This window comes from Coloeus monedula (assembly GCF_965178545.1).
Source record: "Coloeus monedula genome assembly, chromosome: 6".
Classification (NCBI taxonomy): domain Eukaryota; kingdom Metazoa; phylum Chordata; class Aves; order Passeriformes; family Corvidae; genus Coloeus; species Coloeus monedula.
Genome location: NC_138786.1, coordinates 19,559,738 through 19,566,594, shown reverse-complemented (window position 1 = coordinate 19,566,594; position 6,857 = coordinate 19,559,738). Strand labels below are relative to the sequence as shown.

The window sequence follows — 6,857 nt, the reverse complement described above, 5'->3', positions numbered from 1 at the left end:
GGAAGCGGCGGCCGGTCCGCGCCGCCACCCCGCGGGGTCTCTGCGGGGGAGCCCGGGGGACTCTTTCTCGCGGGGCGCGGCGGAGGGATCTCCAGGCGGCTCTCCCCGCCGCCTCCCCCCTGCGCCGCGCGCCCCTCGGCGCCGCCATCTTGGATTTTAATCCGCCATTTTTTTTCCTCCCCCCACTCGGAATTATTTTTTATCACTATCGCCGCTTTTTTTTTTTCTCCCCCTTCCTTAGTTTTTCCTCCCCACTCCGCCCCTCCCTGGCTCGGTCTTCACTTTTCCCCCTTCAGCTTCCTCCCTTCCCCTCCCCCCCCCCCTCCCCGCACCCTTGCCTTTGATGATTCATTTTCCCCCAGTGGCAGCGGGGGCAGCGCCGGCGGCGGGGGACCCCAGCGCGGGCCGGTGAGTTTGGGTCTCTGGGGAGGGTCTCTGTGTGCTCTGTGGGGCGGGGGAGGCGCCCCTCAGCGGGGGGGGGGGGGGGCGTGAGGAACCGCGCCCGGGGTCCGGCAGCGTGCGGGGCCGCCGCGGGCAGGGCGGGGGCGGCTGTCGGGGCGCTGACAGCGGCGGACGCAGCGGGGACCCGCGGGCGGAGGGGCGGCCGCGGGCGGGGCCGGGCCCCGGGGCCGGGGGCGGTGGGGGCCGCGCGGGGCCGGGGCGTGTGGCGGCGCCGGCGCGCGGAGAACGGCAGGGGGCAGCAGCGGGCGCGGGGGCGGCGCCGCCCGGGCCGGACCCGGTCCCGCTCCCCTTCCGCCGGCCCGGACCTGTGTTCTGGGCCGGGGGTGTCGGCCCGTTCCAGTAGTTACACGTCTAGGCTGATGGCTTTAGTGACCCTCTCGGTCTTCCCTCGGTTTGACGGAATGGCCGGACTAGTTCCCTTGGGGTTTTTTTGTATGATTTTTTTTTGCTTGGTTTTTTTTTTTTTTTTTTTTTTTTTTGGTGGTTTTTCATCGGAGGATATATGCCGTTAGTCAAAGGGTAAGGCACGTCTTTTTCCAGCATCTGTATCTGAAACTGTAAAGTAAAGTTATCTTTAAGACGTTGCTCTCGGAAACGCTGAAACCGGTGAGTGAGAGGGAGAGTGCGTGGTGTTTTGTCAGGGTGTGTCACAGGCAGTGTGAGAACCTGAAGTGTAGAACTTTGTGGAGTTATCTGGTGCGTTGAATTCAGTTCAGAGCAACACGTCTCAGGACAAGAGGACGGTCTTAAGTTGTGCCGGGGAGGTTTAGGTTGGACGTCAGAAAGAAGTTCTTCACAGAAGGGGTGATGGGCCATTGGAATGGGCCGCTCAGGGAAGCGGTGGAGTCACCGTCCCTGGAGGTGTTCAAGGAAAGACCGGACGTGTCAGTTAGTGCCATGATCTAGTTGACAGGGTGGTGTTCAGTCATAGATTGGACTCGATGATCTCAGAGGTCTTTCCCAACCTAATTGGTTCTGTGATATGAGATGGCAATCTGATCAGTGTTTAATACTGTAACTATAAATACATAGTGGCAGGTTTTTATCAATAAGGTTAAAATGCATTGTAGGATAGTTGTCACAGAGCCATGCCTTGTTTCCATAATCGGACCACTATAACTATGGATGCATCTGCTTCAATTTTCATCAGTTCTTTGCTTTCTTCCTTGCAAGTAACAATGTGAGGAAATCAAGGCTTACTTGGTTGAAAAGTTGGATTCTACTGTTTCTTTATCAGGCTGTTATTAGGACCAGATAGACACAGACATCTCTGCTTTATACCATTGGAGCTCACAAACTGGAAATTCAGACTTATTTAAAGCAATTGCTTAATGTATTGCATATAAAATGAATGAGTGGGATGATGTATCCTTGTGTACTCTGTAACAGGATTGATTAGGGCTCTTGAATGGCTTTTTTGCTCTGTTAGCACTATCCTGTTCGAGGACTACACTTCCCAGTATGCTCTTCACTTCAAACACCACATGCTTTAAGGCAACAGACAGTTGCCCAAGTTAGCGTGGTAAGTGTAAGGTCTGATACTCCTGTGCTAAACCAGAGCTGTGGATTGAGGATGCAAAGAAGTCCCAGCTTAAGTACTCTTAACCACTTCCCTGACCTTGTGTGTTCCCCCTACCCCGTAATATCCACCTATCGTTCCAGCCAGCCAGGTTCAAACTTGTCTGGTGACTCTCCTGATTCAGTGGCCGAATCATTCAGGTCACTTGGCTCTGCATTTGTTTTGCTGGCACAGAAGGAGGATGGTGTGAAAGTGGGCACAAGCAGGTGGAGAGGCAGCAGGGCTACTTTTGGACTTACACTGGTTTGGAGTCTTCATTGAACTGTTTGATCTAGCCATGGTGGGTCTGCCCTGAACTGAACCTGAACCCGTGTAAGTCACGTAGCTGCACACACACACAGAGTTAAATTGGGTTATGGAGAGGTCCACAGAGCACTAGAATTGGTGGAAATGTTTGTGTGACTTGGCAGGTGGGAGGAATTAGGTTCTCCCTTTCCTGGAAGTAGCAAGCTTTTATATTGTATCTGTGACTGCTGAATGCAGGAGTTGTTGCATGCAGTGACTTGCGGGGATCGCACAGGCTTTGGGGTGCTGTGCTCAGCCTCACCCTGAGAAGGACATGGCGTGGCAGGGGAGAAGGGGCAGGAGCTGCTGAAGTGTAGTTCTCTCTCTGACACTCAGTTTGTGCTGGTACTGGATTGCTTCTGTGCCTGCATTGTGCTTGGATTAGTATCCAAACTGACACACAAAAATCACGTGGCTGCACAAAAGAAAAAGGGAATGTACAGGCTGAGCTATTGGTGAGAGACTTGAGCCTGGGTTTGGGTCAGTTCTGGACCCAGGTGTGCTCTCACAAACCTGCGTCCTGGGGCTGTGGTTCTACAGCAGACTGAACTGACCTGAGTCAGTTTTGACACAGTCTTGCAGCCTCCCACATGCCACTATTAATCCATGTCCAGTTCTGCACTGAGCTTATTCTCAGCACTAACTAGCTGAAAACAAACACTCAAAAAACATTTTCTGGGGGTCCAATTTACTGAACCAGTTCATCCCAAATGCAGTAACCAAAATAAGACTTGAGACTGTTTTGAATAGCTCCTTAAAGCTGTGCAAGTTTTCATTCAGCTGATTTTGATCAGTCTTTTTTATTCTGGTGATCCCATAGGAAAACTAGTTGCACAGTTTTGCTCTGCTTCGCGAACTCAAAGGTCTGTTACTTTTTGCAGGGCTATCAGTAATGAAATCTATGTCTTTTCTCTTGATTCCTCTGATTTGTCCAGAAGAGCTGAGGCTGGGTTTTTTTGCTTGGTTTTTTTGGTGCATATTTGGTTTAGGTCACTGTCTTGTTGAGGAAAACTTTTTTGCAGCTATTGTTAATTACAAAAAAAAAAAAAAAAAAAAAGGCAAGCCAAAATTTAGGTATTTGAGTTCTTAAAAATAAAAAAATCCATAAACTATTTTAAGGGAGGTCCATTGCTTGTCTGTATACTTGAAACTATAGGAAAGGAGAGGATGACCCTACTTGTTAGTAAAACCTCCTGATCCTAGTGTATTTGCCTGTGTCCTGGAGAAGGATGAATAAAACCCACTGCCTCTTTGCCTATGTTAGAAGTTGTCTCTGTCCTTTAAGTAATAAAAACGTATATGCAAAAAATGTGTTATGGTAAACGAAAATAAATTGTACTTGAATTTCTTATAGGTACTGCTGTGTTTCAGTGGTTTAGGGTTTTGTTGATTTGGTTTTGTGCAGCTTTTTTTCCCCTCTCACAACAAGACTTTTCTGAATTGATGGCTTTCACAGATCAGGACCCAAATTCTGGGAGGCTCAGACAACTTTTGAGATCTGTTTTATCAATTTCTTTACTCAAATTGATAGGGATTTACTACACTTCCCATTATGAAAGGACTAAGGCTTTCCAAGTGTAATGTAAATCTGAACGGCACTGTTTAGTCAGTCTGGTAAACAATTCTGGGTAGCTCTTGGAGGCTTTGGAGTATCTTGGGTGATGGCTGCATCGATTGTGTTTCTGCTTCAGTTGTTGAATGGTGCTTCTGAGTGTTACTGATATGCAAATAATGCTCAAAAAGTGTAAATAGGTTTAGTAAATTTAGAACCAAATAAATGAAACCTGAGTTTTCATTTTAAAGAGTACGCTTGCAATGAAATGCCACATACCTCAGTGAGAGGTGCCAAATGCAATTGAGCTGTATTTTGGCATTTGAGGAAATGTGCCTGTCAAACTACCAGAATAGAATTGCTAAAGGCAGTGTAATTTAAAGAGTAGTGGTGTTATTAATAAAGAGTTAAAACAGCAGTGTGGTCATTTATATTGAAATACAGAAGGTCCCTTGGAAGCTCTAACTGTGCTGGTAAACTTCACTGTTATAGATAAACCCGAAGTCCTAAGTGGTCCATGTGTGGTTTTAGATTTTGATGGCAGAGCTCTGTAGCAAGAGTTTCTAACTATGTGGTGGTGCAAGTATATTTGAGTTTTTTATTAAATGGAAAGATAGTGTTCATCTCTTCCTTTTCTCAGTTCCTAAAAGACTTGTCAGTATGAGTGGTGTAGCTAGTAGTGAGAACAAATCAAATCTGAAGATAAATTAAATATCACATGGTGGTGGTGAGTGGGGCATTTCTTGCTCCCTTTCAGGTTTTTTGTTGGCATTAGCAGCTGCGATATTCATGGGGAAAGGAATCCTGGCTGTTGTTTCTGGCTTTTGATATCATGTCTGGAAAGCAGTGTTTGGGTACTGGGAGAAGGAATCACAGAATCCCGGAATGGGTCAAGTTGGAAAGGACCTTAGTGGGTCCTCTGGCCCAACCTCCCTGCTTAAGCAGGGCCATCCCAGAGCACATGGCACAAGATTGTGTCCAGATAGATCATGAATGCCTCCAGTGAGGGAGATTCCACAACCTCTCGAGGCAATCTGTTCCAGTGCTCATTCACCCAGACAGTAAAGATGTTCTTCCTCATATTCAGGTGGAACTTCCGTGCATCTGTTTCTGCCCATTGCCTCTTGTCCTTTTGAATAGAGGCTGAAGAAGCACACTTGCTGTCTTCAAGTTTGTCATTTGGCTCATACTAGAAAGGAGAGGCAGCAGTAGATGGAGACAAAGGTTTTCTTGCTCACTAGGCTGTTGAGCCCAAATGAGGAATGATTTTCACCAGAATTTTGCTATGCTTCACTAAATGACCTGTTTTGTTTGAGGACGAATTATGTTGCTGTCTGTATCAATGTACTTTGGAGGAGAATGAAGTCTTTTTCCTAACGTTTAGTATAGTTGGAGTATGATTATGTGGCCACGTTGCTTCTTACCTCTGCACTGGTACCTTCCTTGTCATTGCTGTTATTGTTTAAGCAGAAGTGTGTTGGCACAGACAGTACTCACCCACCTTGCCCAAAAAGCACTTGCGAAAGGTGGGTTTCCTTTGTGCAGAGAACACCTTTCCTTCAGCCCTGTGGCTCCTGTACCTGGTAGTTGTCAGAAAGTACCACATTAAGCATTTTCCCCAGACTGCTGGATACAATACAGGACCCATGTACAGTCAGACTTCATGGTGGTTTCATTCACCTGTACTGCTCTTGAGCTGAAGCCCAGTGCAGGGTGGAGTTCAGTCCTGGTGTACAAAGACACCAAGACTGAATTTCGTGGAAGTTTGTAATGTAGTTTCTGTTTTAGTGCTTTTCAGTACCAATGTTACAAAAACATGGCAGAATGGGGGTTAATTAGAGTATATAGGCATGTAAAATTAATAGATCGAGAAGTAAGAAAAGCAAAGTTTGGGAGTGGTTTTGTCATTAAGAGTTTACATCAGAGTCAGTCAGTGGTGTATCTTCACAGGGTTGGTGTGACGGAAGTTCAGGTGGAATGCTTAACAAGGAAGTTTAGGGGGTTATTTGATTGTTTTTGAGGTTTTTGTTGGGGGATTTTTTAGGTTTATGTTATCAGGCAAGCTCTATGAAGGGAAAAAAGCGCCTATCCAAGGGTTTTTTGGAGGAACTTTGTAAAAATGGCTGCGTCTACCTATAGTTGAATGAATAGAGTTAATCTTGAGGTTAAAAAAAATGCTTTCTGTTACTGGCAGCAAGAAAATTCTTTGTCCACTGAAACGATCTCAATTCTTTTTCTTTGTATTGATGCAGTAATTGAGCCAGCTTTTGCTCAGTGTGATTCTGTTACACTTTGTTGATAGTCTTTACTGCCCTTCTGTGACAATTTGTAAAAGGTTCTAAAACCTGTCACTTTCTGGGTGATATGTTCTAGTAGGATGTTTGAGGCAGTGCATCTGTTAATAAACAATACACTTGTCTTCACTGTGTCTCCCTAATTGCCTCAATTTTCTGCATCTTTGTAAATAACTTAATTACAAATCATCTGGCCATGAACGTTTCTTTAAGTAGCTGGATCACATAGGTGTCTAACAGAAATCTAGTCGTTTACTACTCTCACCTGATAAAAAGCAGAATTTCTACAAAAGACAGTATTTCAAACATCTGTTAGTTTGTTGTGACTTTCTTCCACCAGATTGAAATGCCTGTTACAATGGCCTGTTACCAGCTGTGAGCAGAGCATTGACGTTCTTTTTATAATTACAGTAAAGTGAAAAGCCACAATTTATTTATTTGTGAGGAAACAGTAGGGAGGAGGGTGAATTAAAATCAAGTGAATGAATTACTAATGCATAAATGCAATTGTAAAGTAATTGTGTAAATCAGATTTTTTCCTGCAAGTTATAGAGTGAGATACAACTGTGTACAAAAACATTATTTAAAATTTATTTAAAATTTTTAGCTTTCTTGTAATTATTTATGCAGAAAACATTGAGACTGCAGACAAAAACTAGCATGTGCTTTGCTAGACTCTTACATA

At 45.2% G+C, this 6,857-nt stretch overlaps 1 protein-coding gene across 3 annotated transcripts in view; it reads left to right on the top strand.

Annotated features, from left to right (window-relative positions):
• Positions 1 to 301: 301 nt before the first annotated feature.
• The window catches only part of KMT5B (lysine methyltransferase 5B), a 28,587-nt gene continuing 22,031 nt past the window's right edge, over positions 302 to 6,857 (top strand). For 2 of the 3 annotated variants that reach the window (XM_082284083.1, XM_082284081.1), the window contains exon 1: positions 302 to 408. The gene's annotated coding sequence lies outside the window, so the exon portion shown is untranslated. The remainder of the gene's footprint in view (positions 409 to 6,857) is intronic. The other variant, XM_082284082.1, reaches the window with a different exon arrangement.